Below are 23,012 nucleotides of genomic sequence, written 5' to 3' on the forward strand. Positions count from 1 at the left end.
CATCACCTCCCCGCGCTCCACCATCGCCGCTGAGCAGGGCAGTTTGCTGTCAGGGCAACTATTGATACCACTTTCAAAACAGCTTGTGTCTGAGCACAAGAAGAGCGCCAATAAATTCCCATAGTCGGGGGTTTCTCTTCATTTATCTGTCATAATAGGTAAAAACTGATAAATTGCCTCTAATAAGAAATGCCTGAGGAGGGGCTCTCTGCCCTCTTAAGGATGGTTGGCCAAGTTTAGCAAATGGTTTCTGCAATTTTGCTTTTACGCCAGAGGGAAGAATTAATTTCCTTGATACTGTTGCTCCTCTTTCGGGAGGACCAAAAGCCCTGCCTAGCGGTTCCTTACAGCAACAGCAAGATGCCTTTTTAACATGTATAACTGCTAACCTACAACCATACCATCATCTCCATGTCTGATAAAATAATAATAAAACAATGTATTTTACAGCAAACACATTGCACGTAAATGGAGACATTACTGAAATAAATTCAGCGTCCCTTCACCAATGAATCTCCTCACCACTGAGGAGATTTGTTACCAGTCTTTAGGGTCTCCTTTCTCCTCAGCCTTTGCAGTCTCACCCTAGCTAGGCCCCTGCCTCCACCCTTGTGCCTTTGTAAGTAATTATCAAGCAAGCATCCAGATTGATATTTTAAAACTAACTCAAATCATGTCACCCCCCTGCTTAGAACCTGTCAGTATATTTTCATTATACTTGGATTATAATTCAGACTTCTTCAAACAGTGCAGGACTCTACCTAATATGGCCCTATCCACCTTTCTGACCTCATTGCTGCACATCCAGCTTTCCTGCCTTCTTTCTGATCTTAGTGCCTGTTGTGGACTGAATGTATCTCCCTCAAAATTCGTATGTTGAAATCCTACCCTGCCCCTGGCTTTAGGAGGCCAGGTCTTTGGGGTGATTAGATTACATGAGGTCATGGGATTAGTGCCTTTATATGAGTGAGGAGAGATCCTGCAGCTCTCTGCTCTTCACCATGTGAAGGTAGAAAAAGCCAACAGTCCACAAACAGGAAGAGGGCCTGCAACAGAACTTGACCATGCCGGCACCCCTGATCTCAGACTTCCAGCCTCCAGAACTGTGAGAAATACGAGTCTGTTGATTATAAGCCCCCAGTCTGTAGCACTTTGTTACAGCAGCCTGAACAGACTAAGACAGTACATTTGAACTGTGAGAAATTTTCTGTGCCTGGGAGTTCTTTCTTCTGCTTTGTGAAGAGTTGGCTGTTTCTCATTCAGGCCTCAACTCAAATACCAACTGTTTCGAGACCTTCCTTGACCACCCTACCTACCTCAAGTAGCTTCTCCACCTTAAACTCTGTATCCTCATATTTGATTTCATTCACAGCACCTGTCAGCACCTGAAATTAGCTTGTTTTATTCATTTGTTTATTAGATTATTGTGATCTCAACCCTATTCATGCACTTTAAGCACTGCTTTATCCCGGAACCTAGAGGAGTACCTACCACATAGTGAGTCTTTATTCACTAAATATCTATGGGATAGATGACTGAATGGGTGGTTGGTTGAACTAAAGAGTAGATGGAAGGATAATCTGTTGAAGGAGGAGTTTGAGGCCAGAACTCAGAATTAACTAGCATGAGATCTTTTATTGTGATGAGTTGTATCTTCTCAGTTTACTCATTTGGAACATTCTATGGAGCTTTTTGAACTGATTTTTGAACTTCTTCAATTTATTTTGCAAACTGTACTGCTATCAAATATTTACCTGAGTCTAAAAATAAAGGAAAAGCAGCTAGTTTTTCCACATCTTTCACCGACACATTCATTGTAAATAGTGGTTTAGTTTAGAAACAAGTGGAAAATCAGGAACTTGAAACATCTATTTTCCTATCCACTTTTAAGCTTTCTCTTTCAGTATGTGCAGCTCAAGGTCTCCTGCCCATTTCACAATGTCCTTCTTTGAATGTCCTAAGCAGCCTTCTAGAATTAAGAATTCAATTTAGTTGAGTGAAAGAAATAAGAGCATTTCTCAAATATGCAAAAATAAAAAATTTAGATAGCACAGGAGCTAACAGCCTCCAAGAAATAGGTCCAGATCTGCCCCCTTGAGAAAAGAAGCAGGATGTAACTGGCAAGAATTTGGGTTTTGAAGCTGGGCAACCCCAGTTCTGCTCTATAATTTTGGGCAAGTTATTTCAACCTCGTTAAGCCTCGGTTTCCCCTTCTGCAAATTGAGGATTATAATATATAACTTACAGGGATGTTATGAGCCTCAAATGAGACAATGTACATGGATTAATACACAGAAAGCATCCAGTAAATATTATTTCTCTTGCCCTCTGTTATTTGTGTGATTAAATATTTTAGGGGTGAAGTGTTTGGGGATTATCAGTAATATCAAACTCTGACTTCATAGCCCCCTTGAGTGTGTAGAGAGGGAAGAAATAAAATTTCTACATTCATGAACAAAAACTATCATGGGCAGAAAGGTTCAGAGCAGATCTTCCCCTGGTGTTACTTGGTTTAAGTAGTAAAGAAAATCCATCGTCAAAAACATTTTCTCCCAGACTGTAGATAATCCTTCACTTTGCAACAGTTAAATGGTCTAAATAGATACTAAGGGCTCAAAGCATCTTACATTAACCCTTCAGGAAAGGAATTATAATTATTACCCCCATCTTACAGATGAAAAAACTGAGATTCAGGGCACCACAAGTAACTTCATCAAAGTCACATAGGTATAAGTGGTGGTATACATGGTGTCCATGGTCTTCTGAGCTCTTCACTGGTCATTTATCATCTCTGTGATTCTCTGCTTAAAGCAGATTGTCTTGCTTCTGAATTCTCATTGAAATCCATACAGTGAGATAGTAAGAGTTTTGGAAAGACCTGGGAGAACTACAGAAAGAAGAACTTTGGACAGCATGCTTGGCTGAATGGTGGGATGGCACAGGAGAAAAGCCACAATTAAGTGGCTACTTGGAACTCAACAGAAAGAAACGAACTATTTAGAAATGGTACTTAAAGGCAAGTGAGGAGGATTGTGTGGGACATGGAGGGCTTCTTCCCTTCCTCTCCCCCAAGGGGAGGACCCTCTGAGGTCAGGAAGGACAGTATGACTGCAGGGACTACACTTGCCATCTTTGGTTCATATGTCATCTGTCTAAAAGGATGAACTAAAGAGTGTTTGGAGCTTGTGGTGGTTAAATTTTATGTGTCAACTTGGCTAGGCTATGGTGCCTAGTTTGGTCAAACACTAGTCTAAATGTTGCCGTGAAGATATTCTGTAGTTGTGATTAAGATCTCTGAGGAGTGGACTATAAGTGAAGGAGGTTACTCTTGATGATATGGTGGCCTTCACCCAGTCAGTTGAGAGCCTTATGAGCAAAATCTAAGGTTTTCCAGGAATTCTGCCTCAAGAATGTAACTTAGAAATCCTGCCTGAGCTTCCAGCCTGCTGGCCTGCCCTACCAGTTTTGAACTTGCCAGCCCTCACAATCCTTTAAGCCAATTACTGTATGTCTCTTGGTTCTGTTTCTCTGGAGAGCTCTGACTGATACAGAGCTTTATAAGAGGAAATGATTTAGTGTCTAATATCATAGTCTGTATTTCGTATCTGCATATATTTTGTGTTCTTAAAGGTTTAAAATTATGATCCTGGACATGATGGGGATCTTGTCCAGATAGGTAATCACATGACAGGTAATCAGGCACACCTTCCTACCTTAGGACCTAAGCCATCCCAGAGAGATAGGTGATAGTCCTTTCCCTCTTTTCTGGTGTTGAGAACTGATTCTGTATGCACCCATTCTATTTTCTAAACCCAACAGAATATGATTTAATTTTATAGAGCATTAGTCTCTGTTTTTGGTATCAATATATAGTTATTTCCTCTGATTCTTCAGGAAGAGGAAGAAAAACTGGTCAATAATTTCTTTAGAGCAACATTTCATCATGCAGTTGAAGGGAAGTATAACACAGCTTATCATTAAGTGGATTTAGATATATCAAATCATATTTTTCAAACCTGTAGAAGCTGGAATTAGATGCTAAAGTTCTCTCTACATTTGAAGATTATAGTATAAGTAGGTCTGAGACAGAACCCCTAGCTAAAGTAATTCCTGCCCGATTCCCCCCAAGTCCCCCTCTTGCTCATAAATTGCTTGTTCTCCTTCCCAGTAATTGGTAAGGCAGACCAACTTCTCCCCTCTCCCTTCGCCAGGCCCCAGATGGCCTACAAAGGCCAATCAAATCTGCTCAAACACATAGCCTTTAAGATTTGGCTTTTCTGACTCTGTCTTTGGCACACACACGCACACACACACACACACCCCATCTTGCTTTCCCTGAAAGCCTTTCTTTAGATGAAATGATCCTAGCTTCTTATTTCCCCAACCCTTTAATCATTTTGTTTCTGTTCTCTGAACTCTTTCCAATTTCCCTATATACTGTATAAGATGTGGAAACCAAAACCACACACCATTTTCTAACAGGCTCTATGCGTTGCCAAATCTAGGGAGGCTGACTTACTTTTTCAATCAGCAATCAAAGCCAAGTCCAACAGGTTGTTAACAAGTAGATGTCTGAACAGGTTTGACACCCCCATTCCAATAAAGCAACGCCTTGTAAGTAGATAATTATTCAGTGTGGAAAGGTAATTGATTAGCTTTCACTCAAAGGAATTTTTAGAATATGCATGTATTTGTTTAAGACAGCATGAAGGATATAGCTAGTGAAGAGAAAGATAAATAGTATTTAATCCTGCCCATATTTTTCTAGGTGTAATTGCTCTTTGTGTGAAGTAAAGGAACCTGATCTGTTTCCTGGGACAAAGCAAAGTTCACTGAAATACATATACATAATGTATGTCATAATAATTCCAGGCAAGAGAAAGCAAAGGAAATACCCAGAGCCCTGCCAATCCCACAAATATTCAGTGAGAAAAACACCTGGATTCTCCCCAAGCCACAGCTGTTCAGTTGGAAAACGCCTGGATCCCATTGAATCAAGGCAGTCAGGGAAAAGAGCCACATCCGGCCCAGTGTGTCTCCGCAGTCCGACAGGCACACATGAATCCTATTTGATCAAGACACAGTTATTTTGGAAATAAATAGATCCTGCTGGTTTCAAGATGGTTCACAATTAGCACCCACAGATGGGGATGAACTGGGTACAGATATTATCTATGAGAAACTCCCTCAATACACAGACATTTGGTAAGAAAACTTGTGCCACAGATTTTGGCCATGTCAATATCTCGGTTATTTTTCTCATGGAACATATGTGGATCTGGCAGCACTGCTGGTTGATTAAGTTTGCCTGGATCACACAGGATCTGAGGGGTTTGCTCTCTTTAGATTTAGCAGTGTGTGTCTGCAAAGAGAAATGCAAAATTGAATGTCAACCTTATTCGTTAGTATGATCAACAACACAGTAGCATAATCACAATAGGAATGTTCCAGGCCTTTCTGAACACATGTGAATTAAGGAAATAACTTATCTCTAACATCACAATGTATATTTTCCGCATATGTCCATCTTTTTTTTGACGTAAACATCTTTTGTGTCTAAGGCAACATTTTCATTACATTTTCCAAAAATTTTTCAGCAATTCATAATAAAAATACTACTATCAGTCCTGAAACAAACCTGAAAATTAGGCACATATTTACACAAATTGAATAATCATTGAAGTTTTCCACTTCTAGGCATATAGAGTTTCTTACAGGTACTATAATTTATAAGGAGTGAATCAGTGCTTAATACTTTTAAGGACTTTTTAAATTGCAGTCCAAGCAAATCCTAAGGAGAGAGCCTATGCTTTGAGAAGCCACAGAGTTGGAGTTTGAGGGCTCTAGAACCCTGAGGTCCTGGGAGAGTCTCTTCTACCCAATGAGTTCCCCAGAAAACAGGATTGCCGTCCCTGGAGGGGCTGTGGTAGAAACTGCTTCATAATGTTCAGGTGCCCCTCAACATTTTTCTGCCTCTTGCTGATTTCTTATTTCCCATAACTATTTGTATCCAGTGCAAAAAAAAAAAAGAGAAAAACAGAGGAATGAAATTCCAGAAGCTCTTGGCTTGGCAAGATGCATTCAATTAATAAACCATAGTCCTGCAGGAAAGCAGGCCTGAATCCCAAGGTCAGTGATCTCCATTCTGATCACTACACCCTGAGTGTTTTAGCCATCAGCTGAACTTCAGTGCTCCTACAGCAGGGACACCACTGCCTTTGCGGGAACTTCTCTGGAAAGACCAATTCCTGTCTCTCCAAATGTATATTGTTTTCCCCTCTGCCTTCATGGGCTTTTATCTCTAACCCTTTATTATAAACTCAGCTTCAGAGTTTTTGCTGTGTGCTTTATCTTCAAGATCTCCTTTGAAGGCCTTCAGCCTCCCTTCTCATGTGTTTTTATTCACCTGCTTCACCTGTGAGTTTTATTCACTGTTCTTTCCTTCTTTAAATCCTTCATCTCCAATCCAGGCATAATGGGGAAGCTTAAATATAATGGGCAGAAAAAATGCAGTATAGATGAGATGTTTAAAAACCCAAATGAGAAAGACCTTCATGGGGCACAGATGAATGTTAAAAGCTTGGAAGCAATCAGACAGGCAGTTGCTCATTTGTGAGCAGGTGTGCAATGCAGCCCATGAGGGAAAAGGCAGAGCTGTACGAGGCTGCAGAGTGGCCACAGCTGCCAGTCCTTGAACTTCGCAGGTGCCCAGAGTGAAGGATTCCCGTAACAGCCCTTCCACGGCAAGCACGTCACCAGCAGCAAAGCCATAGTCACAGATCCAGGTAATCTGAAGGATTATTCAGATTCGGAATCTCACTTTCCCCTGCCACTATAGACAGGCACCCTGAGTCCCCTGCGGTAGGTAAAAGAATCCCCCGCCTCCAAGAAGATGTCCATACCCTAATCCCCAGAATTTTACATGACAAAAGGGATTTTGCAGACGCGATTAAATTACAGATCTTGAGATGGGGAGATTGTCTGGATGGTATGAGTGAGAAAAGGAAATGAGAGGGTTACAGTCTGGGAAGGAGATGGCACAATGGAAGCAGAGGTCAGTGCGAAGGGGCTGTGAGGGAAAGAATTCAGGCGGCCTCTAGAAGCTGGAAAAGGCAAGGAAAGGGATTCTCATCTGAGCACCGAGGACCACAGCCCTGCCAACACCTTGATTTTAGTCCATTGAGACCTGCGTCGGACTTCTAAACTCCCAAACTGTAAAATAATACATTTGTGTTGTTTTAGGCTGCGAAGTTTGTGGTAATTTGTTACAGCAGCAATAAGAAATTAATACATCCCTGGATCATGCCAAGGCCACTTTGTCCTCCTTCCTGCCTTCTCCATAGCGAGTACCTTTGTTTCCAGTGCCTCTGTTGTCTCTCAAACATTTAAGTTCCCATTACAAAGAAGGTGGAGTTATCACAACATTGGTTTCACTTCCTGCCACCAGTATCTCCACAGATTAGTTCCAGCTGGAAATGTGGGCAGATTCATTTCAGAGAATGTGTTTCTCACAATGTCAGGATCAGTTTTTTCCTTTGATTGAAATACATTATTAGAAGTTTTATCCTCGTATAAAATGTTTTAGAAAAATATCTACAACAAAAAAACACTCATGTTTAAAAGGTTAAAAGAATACTGTGCAAATAAAATCTAGTCACGATTGTTAAAACCTTAACTAGATGAGCATTTGGGGTACAGTTGAGAGATAGCCACAATTTATCTGAGGTAGAGAACAGAGTCTTTGGGAAGGGAGTTAAGAACACAAAGTTTACTTTTAAAGCAAAGTGTTTGGCCCAACAGCCGGAAAATGGGGTTCTGGTTATATTGTGGAGAGAAATAAAGCCTGAGTGTGGAAACAATCTAAGTTCTATAATGGTCCATGAAATCTACTCAGCGGGGGAGTTACTGGCCCAAGAGGTAGGAAACCTGCTAAAACACAGGCAAGGAATCTCTTTCATCTTTCATTCTCAAATGTAAATGCACTGGTAGATTTCAAACTTTTCTGATGCCCTCTAAGAAATACATTTTATATCATAAGCCGCTATACACGCACAGATAAGGTAGCTGGAAGAATAGTTCCATGACACCTACCTCCCCATACAATATGACATGTGCTCTGATATTTCCTAATTTGTACTATTATTTTTCTTTTTTTTTTTAACGCTGGTCTGCACCCACTAAGTGGTCATGACCTGCAGTTTAAAAACGCATCTTCAGTAATACTATTTATCACCAAAGTAGTTATTTTCTGCCCAGTTAGTACTAAGAGTGTTTTCATTATCACCTAGTAACTTCAAATGAAATGACAGTTTGGAGTTGACTACCTTTAATGTCTTTTCCAATTTCATGATTTCCTAGTTTTTCCTTGAGAGGAAGATTATTTTATCCGAAGTCTCTTTTTTCAGAAGAATGAATCAATAACTGACAACTTGGAACCTTCCCTCCAGCAAGTTTCTTTAATAAATAAATGGTTTATCTGAGATAATTCTGGCATTTCTTGTTCATCAGTGATTAATTCCTAATCAAAATCAGGAATTGTTGAAAGTATTGCCACATTTTTGCAACATCAACATTGGTATTTGTGAATTTTGATTTCAGGAATTGGGGAACCAGAGTCAGTCCTAAGAGATAAAGTATTTTGAGCCGCTTCCTGCCAGCATTTTAACTTCCGACCTTGGATCCTAGCCAGCATCTCCTTGAAAATCCACTCTGCTCCCCATCCGTATATCTGCTCACAGTGGGTAAGGCTAGTGTCCTAAGACTCCCAGACACTGTTCACCATCACTTTGTTTTCAACAATTATGCTTCACAACACACTTCTCAGGTTCTTGCCTATAAGATAGGAATGACACTAAACTCTCAGGGCTGAGGAATAGTTAATAAACTGTGCTAACCCTACAGAGATGCAAAACAAGAGCAATCACTCATCGGTTTGCTGAGAGGTGACAGATTGCAATTTTCCAGAGACCTTCTCCTCATTACTAAGCAAAATCGGACCAGTTAACTTATCCAAGATCTATAGCTCGCTGGGATGATCTCATGGGTCTGTGTCCCTGATGGGGACTCCAGCTGGTGGTGCTGGGGGAGGCAAACTGACACAGGCAGACATATTGCCTAAATAGGCTCATCCACCTGGCCAGCTAATTTCCTTTCTATTTTGAGAAGAGCAATTATTTTAAATTGCCATATATCAAAATGACTTTGGCCCCCAAATACAGCAAATCAATAAACTCTAACGTAAATGAGTGTCTCCAACTAATTTGATTTAAAAAAATAATAATAAAGATAAAGAGAGGCAGAGCTCATGCTGCTTCCTTTAGAACTGAAAATTCCAGAATTTTCCAACCCCATAATTTGGACTCCTAAGATCTTAGAGGTCCCTACCCAGTCAATTTTAGGAAGTGTTATGCCCATCCCTTGTACTATTTGATGACAGTTAAAGAGAAATACAAAAAAGTAGTTAAAAATTTTATAGTTTTTTCTTTAGACATAACTTTTTTAAAAATTATGATGAGTACTTTTTGATATCAAACGACGTTTGAAAAGAGTAATTGAATAAAAAGAAAATCTGAAATCTCTCTATTAATTCCAGAAAGCCTGGATGTCAAACTACAGAGCTGTTCCCAAGGTAAAGCATCTAAATGAAAATAAATTTCCTCTTGTGGGCTAAGCTTGCAGACAGAGGCTTAAAACAATAAGAATAATGTCTCAGGGCGGAAAAATACATAATTATCTTCTATATTATTGGATGAATAAATTACCACATTGTAAATTATATTAACCTCTTTCTCTTCAAGTTTGTGTAAAAATTGCTTTCCCTCACTCCCTGCAGGATTCTAAATATATTAAATCCACTGCTGATCACCTTTTGGTTTCTTCCAGCCATCTTTAAACCAGCATAAAGATGAACAGTTTAAATCATTCAATTCTCTCTTTATTTTTGAGGGTTTATCTAACATCACTCTTCTGTTTTAGGGACAAACAAGTTGCCTGGTCTTTGCAGGGATCCAGTCATCTGCTCCCTACACAAGCAGATTACTGGGGTGTATTGGACTCTCACAAGGGGAAATGAGAGCCGAATTTTTCCAGCTGGCATTCCAGAAAGAAGCCGTTCAGACCTATTAAGAATACCTATTAAGCATTCAAGGAAAAATCTGGTAGACAAAGTTCCCTAATCTAGAAGAACTTACAATCTAGTCAGGGAAACAGACAACTAAAAAAATAATTACATTACAAGATAAATAATGCTGCAATAAGGTGCAAACCAAAGTCTAGTGGGACTCAGAGGGCAGCTTCACTTTCATGCAGATCCAATGTGGCTAAGAGACTTCATCGCTTTATTTAGTTACCTGTTTACCATCTGGTCTGTCCCTACTCTAAAATGTCAGATCCTTTTGTATTTTATTTACTTCTCTGTCCCCAAGTCCCACAACAGTATTGAATTAATGCAGGTTGGCACCATTTCAAATCTATAGGCTCCAACCTCAGTTGGGTCTCCACAGCTGTTCAATAAACGCTTCAATCGACAAATTCCATTCCTTGAGTCATAAGAACACCCACCCCCCCATTCAGCAAATGCTCTGGCCCACTCACACCACAATGGCAATGCTCTCACAAGGGCTCCAGTGGGTCTCCAGCAACTATATTTAGGGCACTTCTAACACATATCTTGTTTGGCCTCTCTGCTGCATTAGACAAGGCTGACAAGTCCCTCCTTTAAATGTGTCTCCTGTGGCTTACACAAAACTTTACTCCCCTGGTTTTCTTTCTCTTGACCTGCTGAATCAAAATCTCCATGGACAGGACCCAAGCATGTGCATTGTTTTTTCCTTTTTTAATTAATTTTTATTGGAATATAGTTGCTTTACAATGTTGTGTTTGTTACTACTGTACAGAAAAGTGAGTCAGCTATACGTATACATATCCCCCCTCTTTTTTGGATTTCCTTCCCATTAAGTCACCACCAAGCACTGAGTATTGTTTTCAAAGAGCCGTAGGTAATTCTGGTCCACAGGCATGGTTGACAACCACTTTCCCTGGCTTTCTTCCCTTCTCACTTTCTTGTCCAGAAATGGGTTTAAACTTCAGGAGGATGTAAAGGTTAATGTCAGGATGGAAGTAGAGGGAGAGGACTAGACAACTTGCCTTAAAACCACCTTTGTACCAAAAAGACATCTCTTTTCCTTGGATTACATGTTTCCGGAACACTACGATAGGACATTTTAATCGAGATTCCCTTAGACACAATTTACATGAAAGCAATTGTTGTAAGAAAATATTAGTCGCCATACAGAGAATATTGTTATTACCATGGTGATTATTATTTAGGAAATAAACTGTCCTCCACCACTGATACCCCTGCACTTGCCCACTCCCAGCTTTCTATCTAGACCCGAACTATGAAACGCTTTCTTTCTCCTTCAGGTGCTAATTCCTCATTCTTATCTGATGACTAGTCTTTTCCAGCTGATACTTTATAGGCACCAGGCACCCCAAATCCCAATAAACTATTTTCTCCCCTTAACTTATTTTCTCTCTCTGATATAATTCATTTAGTTATAATAATGTGACTATCTACCCAGTCACCTAATTTAGGACTCTCTCAAAGCCCAAAGCAATCACTGAGTCCTATTGACTGTACTTCTAATTACCGTTCAAATCTCTTTCCATCTCTCTGACATTGTTTTAATCTAGACAATTAAGTCTTGTTTAAACCATTGGATCTGCTTCTTGACTAGCTAGACAGCCCCTAGTATCTAAACATGCTCCTTCCTCTCCATTGTCAACCTATAAAATACTGCTATAGCTATCTTTCCAAAGCACAATCTGATTATACCTGTCGCTCCCCTTGCTTAAAGACCCACCAGTGGGACTTCCCTGGTGGCGCAGTGGTTAAGAACCTGCCTGCCAATTCAGGGGACATGGGTTCGAACCCTAGTCTGGGAAGATCCCACATACTACAGAGCAACTAAGCCCGTGCACCACAACTACTGAGCCTGTGTGCCACAACTACTGAAGCCTGTGCGTCTAGAGCCCGTGCATTGCAACAAGATAAGCCACCACTAAGCCCACATACCGCAACGAAGAGTAGCCCCAGCTCGCTGCAACTAGAGAAAGCCAGCACGCAGCAACAAAAACACAAATGCAGCCAAAAATAAATAAATCAATTTATATATATATATAAAAGACTCCCCAGTGAGGACCAGAATCAAAACTCCTTACTCCACATTTCTCCAAAGAAGATATACAGATCGCCAACAAATACATGAAAGAATGCTCAACATCACTAATCATTAGAGAAATGCAAATCAAAACTACAATGAGACATCAGCTCACACCGGTCAGAATGGCCCTTATCAAAAAATCTACAAACAATAAATGCTGGAGAGGGTGTGGAGAAAAGGGAACCCTCTTGCACTATTGGTGGGAATGTAAATTGATATAGCCACTATGGAGAACAGTATGGAGGTTCCTTAAGAAACTAAAAATAGAACTACCATACGACCCAGCAATCCCACTACTGGGCATATACCTTGAGAAAACCATAATTCAGAAAGAGTCATGTACCAAAATGTTCATTGCAGCTCTATTTACAATAGCCAGGACATGGAAGCAACCTAAGTGTCCATCGACAGATGAATGGATAAAGAAGATGTGGCACGTATATACAATGGAATGTTACTCAGCCATAAAAAGAAACAAAATTGAGTTGTTTGCAGTGAAGTGGATGGACCTAGAGTCTGTCATACAGAGTGAAGTAAGTCAGAAAGAGAAAAACAAATACCATATGCTAACACATATATATGGAATCTAAGAAAAAAAAAGTCACGAAGAACCCAGGGGCAAGACAGAAATAAAGACACAGACCTACTAAAGAATGGACCTGAGGATATGGGGAGGGGGAAGGGTAAGCTGTGACAAAGTGAGAGAGTGGCCTAGACATATATACACTACCAAATGTAAAATAGATAGCTAGTGGGAAGTAGCCTCATAGCACAGGGAGATCAGCTTGGTGCTTTGTAACCACCTAGAGGGGTGGGATAGGGAGGGTGGGATGGAGGGAGACGCAAGAAGGAAGAGATATGGGAACATATGTATATGTATAACTGATTCACTTTGTTATAAAGCGGAAACTAACACACCATTGTAAAGCAATTATACTCCAATAAAGATGATAAAAACAAACAAACAAAAAAAACTCCTTAGTCCAGTAGGCAGTACCCTTCATTATCTCACCGCAGCTTATTCACCAGCCTCATCAGCTTCTTTTCCTCCCAAGGTGTCTACAAGCTCTTATGTTTTGAAAGTTCTAGAAAAGTTCACTGAATTTTAAACATTCAAATATATTCAAGACCTAGGCACAAGCTCACCCTCCAGAAATGTAAATTTCTGGACAATCAGGTCATTTTTCTTTGCTCGTTGGTTTTATTTCACATGCTAAGTTTCTTCCCCATCATTTATTCTGATTTCCCTATAGCAGTTCTGCCCAATTCCATTTTAAGTCGTTACTACGTTAGCAAAGCTCAGAAACACTGCCATCTTGTGATCAAAGAGGAAGGTGGAAAGCAAAGTGATCCTCCCTTCATACATTTTTCCATCAGTAAGAGGAGCTGAGAACTGGAGAGGTCCTCTCACTAGTCCCCTTTCCCTTAAAATTAACAGGCACTTGATCACCAGTAGAAACTCCAAATTACAAAACTCTACATTCAGTGTCTCTACCATTAATTACTCTCTTTTGTAGAATCCTATTGATTTCCCTCAACCAGATTATTGAAGGATATTGAAGGACACATTTATTTAAGTACCTTTTGCAGGCTCACATGTCTTATTGGTCCAGAGAACATATTAAAAGTCTTTTAAGAAGCTCACATGAGCTCCAGGCCACGACTGTTAGCTCTACGAGGGCAGCAATGTATTGACTGTTTGCCAAGATAAACACAAAACAGGGCACATAAAAAGTCCTAAAGAACTACTGATTGAAAGAATAAATGAATGACTTACATGGACAGCAGATATGGTGACAACTTCAAAATTGGAGGCAAATATTTTCTAATATTTTTGAAACCACTCATTTTATTTTGAAATTTTAAGTCCATCTTGAAACTTTCACATATTCCTTAATCTTGACCCAAGCACAAGCAGCACCTGGAAACATGCTACTTTTAAGGTGGGGCTGAGAAAAGATAGTAATGGATGTGCAGAGAGATGAAGTGACGTATCCAAAGGCATATCAAAAATAAGTTCAAGGTCACTGCAAGGAGAGAGTAGGCATGGCTGGGCAGAGAGTAAATGGAACATTTAGAAATTCACAAACTCTTATTTGTTACCGCTTTGAAAAAACTCCTTTGTCAAAATCTTCTCATTTCTTTCTTTAACTCTATTTCTCAGCCATTGTTTCACCACATACAACAACTAATTTTTAAGAAAATCTGTTCTCAGGGTGATTATTTTCAAATGACTTAGAACTGGATTAATCATAAGCCGCACTGTAGCCACCGGGGACTTTTGTGCAAAGGTATAAACTAAGCTGTTTTGAAAGGTCATCGGTCATGCTAAAGCTCATCTGTGTCATGTGACATCATAGAACAAATGCTTTATAAATAATTTGCTTTTCCTACAGTCAATAACTAATTACCAGTTCGTGCCCTATAAATAAATCAACATTGAAAAGTAAGTCTGAGTGGATTCATCAGGGAAATAATTAGCTGACTGACCAGAGAGCAAACTCTTGGATCACTGCTTGGCTTACTTGCTCTCTTCCTGTTTCTTTTTTAAGTGGCCTTCTCCTCCCTCCTTCATTATTATGATAAAATATGCAAATAGAAAAGGTGAGACAACGGTAGCCAAAGATGTGAATTTAAAAATCGTTGATTCTAGAAAATGTTTTTGACTTTTGAGTTGTTGAGAATACGAAGCAGTTTTCAGGACACGGAACAAAATTCACGGAAAGTCAGGTGGGCAGCCTGACAATGACTTAATTCACACTCACAGCAATAAGCCAAAAAGAAAAGTATATGCAGAAGGAAGAGATGGCAGTGATCCTGTCAGTAGCTCCAATAGTTTTAAGTGTTTGAAACAACTTAACATTGTCTCCGAAACTCAATTATCCTTCTTAGTCTCCTGCAAGGATTTTTACCCCTTTAAAAAAATTAAGTTTTCAAGACGAAGGGACTCCCTTGGCCACAGCGAAGACTTTGCCCAGGCTGGAGGCCAATCTCAGAGGAAATCCAGGCCCTTTTCTCCCTCTCAGTCTCCTCAAGCCCCACACCCATTGGATCCATTTGGCTAAGCTGTCTGTGCTACTTTTGACTTGCTTGTACACATGTAAAATTCCAGCTGGCACAAGGAACATGGGGTGATCTATTCTTAACAAAATACCCCCGATTTGGGTACAATAGAGATTTTCATGACTGCTGAGCCCTGGACAAAACACAAATACCTGTTGCCTGGTAGAGTTAAAGTCAAAATAAACCATCAGAGGAAACAAACAAGTAGCAGACTGTAAAGCCAAGAAGCGAAGCCAGCCTCGCTCCAGAAGGTCAGCAATGCTCTGTCCAGATAATGGGAGAGGGGTGTGAGGGGGCCAAGGCACCTGCAAGAGAGAGCTGGGAGAGCCTGTGTGCCCTGATGGGTTTTCAATTTTCATCATAAAATGGTTTTTTCCCATCTTCACTGAAGTATAATTGACAGATGAAAGTGTACAACTTGATATTTTGATCTACATATACATTGTGAAATATTTACCACGATCAAGTTAATTAACATATCCATCACCTCACATAGTTACCATTTTCTTTCTTTTTCTTTTTTTTTTTTTCTGATGTGGTAAGAATAATTAAGGTCTACCCTCTTAGCAAATTTCAGCGCCCAATACACTATTGTTACCTGTAGTCACATTGCTGTACATTAGATCTGCGGAATTTACTCATTTGCGTAGCTGAAACTTTGTACCTCTTGACCGACAGCTCACCATTTCCACCTCCTCCCAGCCCTGGCAACCACCATTCTGCTCTCTACTTCTGTGAGTTTGACTATTTTAGATTGTTCATATAGATGAGATCATTCAGGATTTTCTTTCTGTGGCTTTTTCACTTAGCATAATGGCCTCTGAGTTCATCCATGTTGCTGCACATGGCTGAATTTCCTTCTTTTTTAAACCAAAATAGTATTCCATTGAGTGTTTGTGTGTGTATATCTCTGTATCTCTACCTCTACCACATCTTCTTTATCCATTCATCCACCGACACTTAGGTTGTTTCCGTATCTCGACTGCTGTGAATAACACTGCAGTGAGCAAAGAGTGCAGATATCTCTTTGAGATGCTGATTTACATTTCCTTTGGAAATATAGCCAGAAGTGGGATTACTAGATCATATGGCAGTTCTATGTTGAATATTTTGAGAAACCTCCATACTGTTTTCCGTAAGGGCTGTAGCGATTTACATCCACCAACAGTGTACAAGGTATCCCTTTTTTCCACAGTCTCAACAACACTTGTTATCTTTTGACATTTTGATACTAGCCATTTTAAAGGTGTGAGGTGATAGCTCATTGTGGTTTTGATTTGAATTTCCCTGATGATTAACGATGTTGAGCACCTCTTCATGTACCTGTAGGCCATTTGTATAACTCCTTTTAAAAAAGGTCCTTTGCCCACTTGTCCATTTTTGCTTTTGTTGCCTGTTCTTTTGGTGTCAAATCCAAAACCATCACCCAAACCAACATCAAGAAACGTTTTCCCTATGTTAAGTTCTAGTAGTTTTACAATTTCCAGTCTTAGGATCACAAGATATTCATCTGAACTGCCAATTTTTCGCATTCAGCCATCTGTCATGCAGATAAAATTCCCAGCACAGTTTCCATACAACCCTGGGATAAAGTGGCAAACACTCAAGACCCTTGAGTGGTAAACCATGTAACTAACTACTTTTATATATATATAAGATAGTCTTTCTAACACTAACTTCAGCATTAAATATTGAAATTCACGTAACATGGATATTGAAAAAACTCCCAAACAGCCTTTCAGTGTAAATAGGACCAAGACCCACTGGCCATACTTTGCCTTCCTTAATTTCCATGTTTCTGCTGAAAACCTGCCACCTCCAACATCCTCCATCAGACACAAACAGTAGACCAGACATGGTGGAGATAATTCTTCATCTGATATGTTGTCAGCAGCTAATTAACATTATTCAGATTTCAGGGTTTTCATTTCCTGCCTATTAATGGGAAAGTATTCCCTGAAAGAATCTCTTTACTGTATATGGGCACATAGGGAGATACTGTCTGGAGTCTGTGCAGCAGATTTGACAATTCCAGCTTTCTGATTTTAGCAGAGTATAATAATGCACCCCAGATCTCCTTTCCCTGCCCTCAACATACACACAACCATAGTTTAACAAATTTGTTTAGCTCAAATATTTCTAGTTAGCCCATAGAAAATCCAGCCCCTGTCCCCTGGGAAATGCTATTGGTCATGCACAGGCTTTCTAGTTATGCACATAGCACCAGCCAAGGGCTCTTTGGTAGTTACCCTGTGTGTTGGGTACAGTTCTCTCCCTATAATTGCAAGAAAGGCCTTTCATTCCTACCCCTAAGATTCTTTTTTGCACATTCATTCTCACATTTACAAATCTTCCACAGGCAGACAGTTTGCAAAGACCATATGGGTAGGAAGACGCCTTGTCTTGTTTTGTAAATTCTTTTGCAAAACTGTGATATGCGCATTAATGATTTATCCAACCAAATATTGCCAGGGGGTGGGATAAATTCCAGACAATTATAGTCGGCCCCATTTCACATAGAAATAACCTTTACGATTTTTAATATATTTTTGGTATATATATTTTTAATGAATTACTTGCCTCTTGCCTTTTAAATCTGCTGAACCTAAACTTTCTGTAACAAATCTGTGATGCAGTTAGGAACATCACTGATTCTTCAGTTCCCCAATGCCCGCAGGGCCTGCTTAGGTATACGGAGCAGTTTCTTAGTACACAAAACATCCGGAGACTGAATTTGCTAGGCTTTCTTTTTTTTTATGTTAACATATTTTCTTCACTCTTGGGGCCAGTTCTTGTTGCTTTCAATGTGTTGATTTCTAATAGCTCTGCCCCTTAATACATTCTAGATGAAGCCTTACTTGGCTGTGGTAGGTGATTGTCTTATACTTGCTAGCACATACCAAGTCATTTATGACTCTCCACATTTATGGCTATCCTGACAGTTCATGATTTCACCCCTAATATGTAGAAGAGTCTACCTTCATAATTAGAGAACACAATTGGGAGATGTAAGTGCTGGTGATTGACAGGCTAACTCTCTGGTGGCCCCATGTGCATCTTCTCATGAACAGAATTCAAAACCCGTAGTTAACCAAATTTAAATGAGTGACAGTTTACAAACTTCAAGAGTTGTGGCCGCAAATGAAAAGAATCTAATAGATTGTATTTCTGATTACATATGTACAATCATAAGTGACACTAGTGTTAACTCAAATATCTTCAGGAACCAGCAAATAATACTGATATGTGAACCAGTCAAGTGTAAGACAGTAGGGAGTAAGTGAAGCTAGTAATGTGTGCCCCTCTTAGCAATATAGATATCTTTAGCAGTATACCTGCCTCAGGTGGGCACAGATATGCAAGTCAAATGTGGCCTCTAGACCATTATCATTATTGTATTGGGAAAACTTACATTTCTCTTGTGTGTCTTTTTTACTACTCACACAGAACACTTCACTTCTGATTACCAAACGTGGGGATTTCCCCCACCATCAAGCAATTCTCTGTGACACCGGCTAGGTGTCCTAGAATTTAACTCAATTCTGACACACTCTACATGGAGAGAGCGTCAGACCCCACCAGTCAAGGATTCAGTTCCACAAGGCTGCCCCCACCGCACTTCAAACACTGATCACAAGGCCAAGTTGTCACCTGTGCTTAGGCTACTGATCAGAGGTTCCCAGGATCCCCTCCTTGGGTTCAATTTATTTGCTAGAGTGGCTCACAGAACTTAGGAAAACTGTGATTTATGTTTATCAGTTGATTAAAGGATATGATAAAGGATACAGATGAAGGGCCAGGTGAAGACGCCTGGGAGGGTCCCAAAAGCTGGAGCTTCTGTCACTATGGATTTGGGTTGTGTCACCCTCCTGGTATGTGGATCTCTTCACCCACCTGGAAGCTCTCAGAAGCCTATACTTTGAAATTCTTATGGAAGCTTTATCACATAGGCAAAAATGGATCATTAACTCCATTTCCAGTCCCTCTCCCCTCCCTGGAGAAGTTGAGGGGTGGGGATGGGGCTGAAAGTTCCAAGCATTTAATCACGGCTTGGTCTGTCTGTGACAAGCCGCCATCCAGGAGCCCACCCAGAGTCACCGCATTAGAGCAAAAGACGCTCCTAGCGCTCTCATCACTTAGGAATTTACAAGGATTTTAGGAGCTCTGTGCCAGGGACTGGGGGCAGAGACCCGAATGCATATTTTCTGTTATCTCACATCAATTGTTTCATTTTTAGACTATCTTCATGGGTTTTTCTCGTATTAGGGTAATGTAACTCAGAAAATCAATTGAGTAGCTTTTCCTTTTTGAGTGCTCTAACACAGTTTTATATTGGGAGTTATCTTTTCTTTCAAAGTACGAAAGATTACATAGTTAACACCACATGGAGAAAGTGCTTTAATAATTCATTTCATTCTCCCATAGTTTGGGGGATGTTCAGGACACCCAGCAGGGAAGAAGCGTGTGGAGGTTCTGAACAAGGGCCCCAGACTCAGATCGTGGGGGTTCATACCCTTTCTCCTCTAGTTCCAGGCTGGACAATTCCAGTCACATTTCCCAGGCTCCCTGAGACTCAGCTTCTTCACCAGTAACGTGGGATGGGAACAGTGTCTACTTCACGGAATAGACCCAAGGATTACAGGAGACAGGGAAAGAAAGGTCTTAGAACAGGGCCTGGCAAATATCAAGAGCTTAGCACATGACAGTTATCATGATCGTCATCATCACAGCATCTTATTTGGCCTAGGAACTGATGTTTTCATTCTGTGATTCCTCGTGGCTTCTAGTTGAGTTGCCCCTGGGCTCTCCACCCAATGAATCAATGGCATTCATTGTTTCCAGGAGGACATTGGGTAAGACCTAGAACAAGACCTCAATTAAAGTGCTAAATTAATTTTCATAAATCTATAACAGAAATAGCAAACAAGGAAGCAAGGCATTCACTTGCAGAAGTCTGGCTTTGTTAAGAGAGACAAGGATTTGTGTTTCCAAAGGCCCAGAGAGTGGAGCATTTGGGCGTCAAATCCATGCTGTAAATCACACCAAGAGGAAGAGCACACAACGATGTACTCAGTCTCCCTCCACACCGGGAAGAGACAGCAACCCTTGCTGGATGGGAGGGCCAGGAATGGAGAAGATGAGAGAGAGCAAAGGCAGGTAGACACCAAGAAAATGGCCTCTCCAGGGCCCCCTCCCTGAACCTGCACCTTGTCATCAGCATCTCAACCCCAGAAAGAGGCAGTGCTGAAACCCCGCACGTGTGTAGGGATCCAAAAGCACAGGGGCGGGCCCAGAGCTCCTGTATGGAGCTCCAGGAGAAGACAGCCTCCCAGGGGACCATGTGACAACCTGAGCCACAGGAGAGACAAGCAGCTGCGTCCCAGAGCTCCAGCTCGGGAGAGAGGTGTGTGTGTGAAGGGGGAGGGCCCGGAAAAATTCATTTAATTCCTGGCCCGACTGTATTTCAAACCAGAAGTGACTGAATTTTGTTGAGTTGACCAAACCCAACAAAATGGTTTTGAGTTTTTCCTACTACAAGGAAGGTTTTTTCCTACTACCAGGCAGAAATACGGGCTTGAGGACGACACCAACTTGCGTTAAAATAAAGTGGCCAAACTCAGTCTGTGACTGTTTATGATTCTTCTCATTTATTACTATTTATTCACTGATTTCTAAGGTGTTTTTTCCTCCTTCCCTTTACTCTGCTCTGGATGGTTGGCCGCCAGCTCTAGTTACTAAGGAAACAGCAACACCAACTTAACAACGGTTTAGTCTCTCGATGGGGTCTATGCATCTAGTTTTTCTCTGCCCTGGTCTCTTCTCCACACATTGCAGCCATGTGGAAGGAGGAGTGTTTTAAACCTCCACTACCACTGCTATGGATCAATTCTTGCTTGGATTCTAACCTAAAATTGATTCTCTGTGGCCAGAAACAGGGTGCTGACCACCTGCCAAGTGTGTCAGTAAACACCGTCCCCTGGCATCACTGTTCAGTCACGTCCTGTCCGACATCTTATGGGAACAGAAGCTCACAGAGCCCTTCCATTTGGCCATTTCCCAACAACCCACACTTTAATTTATATAGGCTAGATCAAGGTGTCAGAGATTTCTTGCTCTGGCTTCTTCTACTTCACCTCTCAAGCTGACATCTACTTTTTCAGGTTAAAAGACTTCTGGAGATGTATATGTGCATGAAAAGAATATTTTTCGAAGAAAGAATTTTCAGTTGTATGGAAAAGGAAATATCAGCCTAGAATTACTTTCTGGTGGCACAGGATATATTTTTATAAATGTGGGCTTACCCTATGAAAGCTGTGGAATTAGGATTAAAAACGTCAGCGTGAGAAGTTTTTTGACTAGTGGCACATGGGTTTGGCCAAGTTATCCATTTCAGCAGGGGCAGAAGCCCCTCCATCCACAATGGACAGTGTTGTCCAGAAGGAGAGTGTCCATTGTGGACGGAGGTCCAGCAGAGCCATGGGGGAGTGGAGGTCCAGTTGGGGCATTTGTGCTGGTGGTGCCTGGGACAGATGTTTCACTGACTAGTCCTGCCGTCCCATGCCCTGGAGTGTCCGTGCAGACGCATTCGAGCACGGGATCTCTGCTTCCTCTTCTCTTCCAAGGCAGTAAGCTGTTTCACTGGATGGGACATCGAGACAGCGGATTATGGCAGTGCACAAGGAGGAAACAGAAAAAGAGATGAGGAAATCCAGGAGAGAATCTCAACCTGTCTTGAAATCCTTGTTCAACCCAAGCATGAATGCCAGCATTACCTTCTGTGCCAGCCAAACACGGAGATCCAAAAATAAGAACCAAAATAATCAGGCGCTCAGACTATCCTGTATTGAGTTATCTTGAGGGAGAATTTTGCTGCTTGTGACCTGCTGTTCCTACTGCTGCTGTGAACCTTTAGATTTAAATCTGTAGGAAACATCAATTGCTTGACTGCAAAAAGATACTTGTCCTCTCACGCTCTTCCCCTCTGTAACCCTGAGTCACATTCATAACATAACTAGTTATTAAAATGATTCTTCCAGGGGACTTCCCTGGTGGCGCAGTAGTTGCGAGTCCGCCTGCCGATGCAGGGGACATGGGTTCGTGCCCCGGTCTGGGAAGATCCCACATGCCGCGGAGCGGCTGGGCCCGTGAGCCATGGCCGCTGAGCCTGCGCGTCCGGAGCCTGTGCTCCACAACGGGAGAGGCCACAACAGTGAGAGGCCCGCATATCAAAAAAAAAAAAAAAAAAAAAAAAAAAAAGATTCTTCCAATTGGAGAGGACTACAGGAAAAATAAGTATCTAATGTAGAAATATGGTAAGAGAAATTTCAAGACGGAGGTAAAACTCAGGGAGATAATATTGAAGCCCTTCATCGAGTCAAGCCTGCCTGACTGAAGTTTCTCCATCCGAATCCCTCTGCAGAGCAGCAGGGGAGGGGAGGGGGCTGCAGCACTCAACTCTGTGGTCATGGAAATCTTCCAAGTCTGAGCTGTCCAATATGGTAGCCATTACTTCATGAGACTGTTGAGCACTTGAAATGTGACTTGTGTGAATGAGGAACTGTCTTTTAGTTTTATTTTATTTAAGTTCATTAAAACTTAAAATTAAATAGCCATATGAGTCTACTGATTATGAACTGCGTTGCCCCAGAGGATTTCCAGACCTTGGTTATAAAAATGCTGCTCCTTTAGAAAGGACAAAGTTCCAAGGGGGTGGGAAAGAAAGGG

This window comes from Neophocaena asiaeorientalis, unplaced genomic scaffold (assembly GCF_003031525.2).
Source record: "Neophocaena asiaeorientalis asiaeorientalis breed wild unplaced genomic scaffold, Neophocaena_asiaeorientalis_V1.1 scaffold938, whole genome shotgun sequence".
Lineage (NCBI taxonomy): Eukaryota > Metazoa > Chordata > Mammalia > Artiodactyla > Phocoenidae > Neophocaena > Neophocaena asiaeorientalis.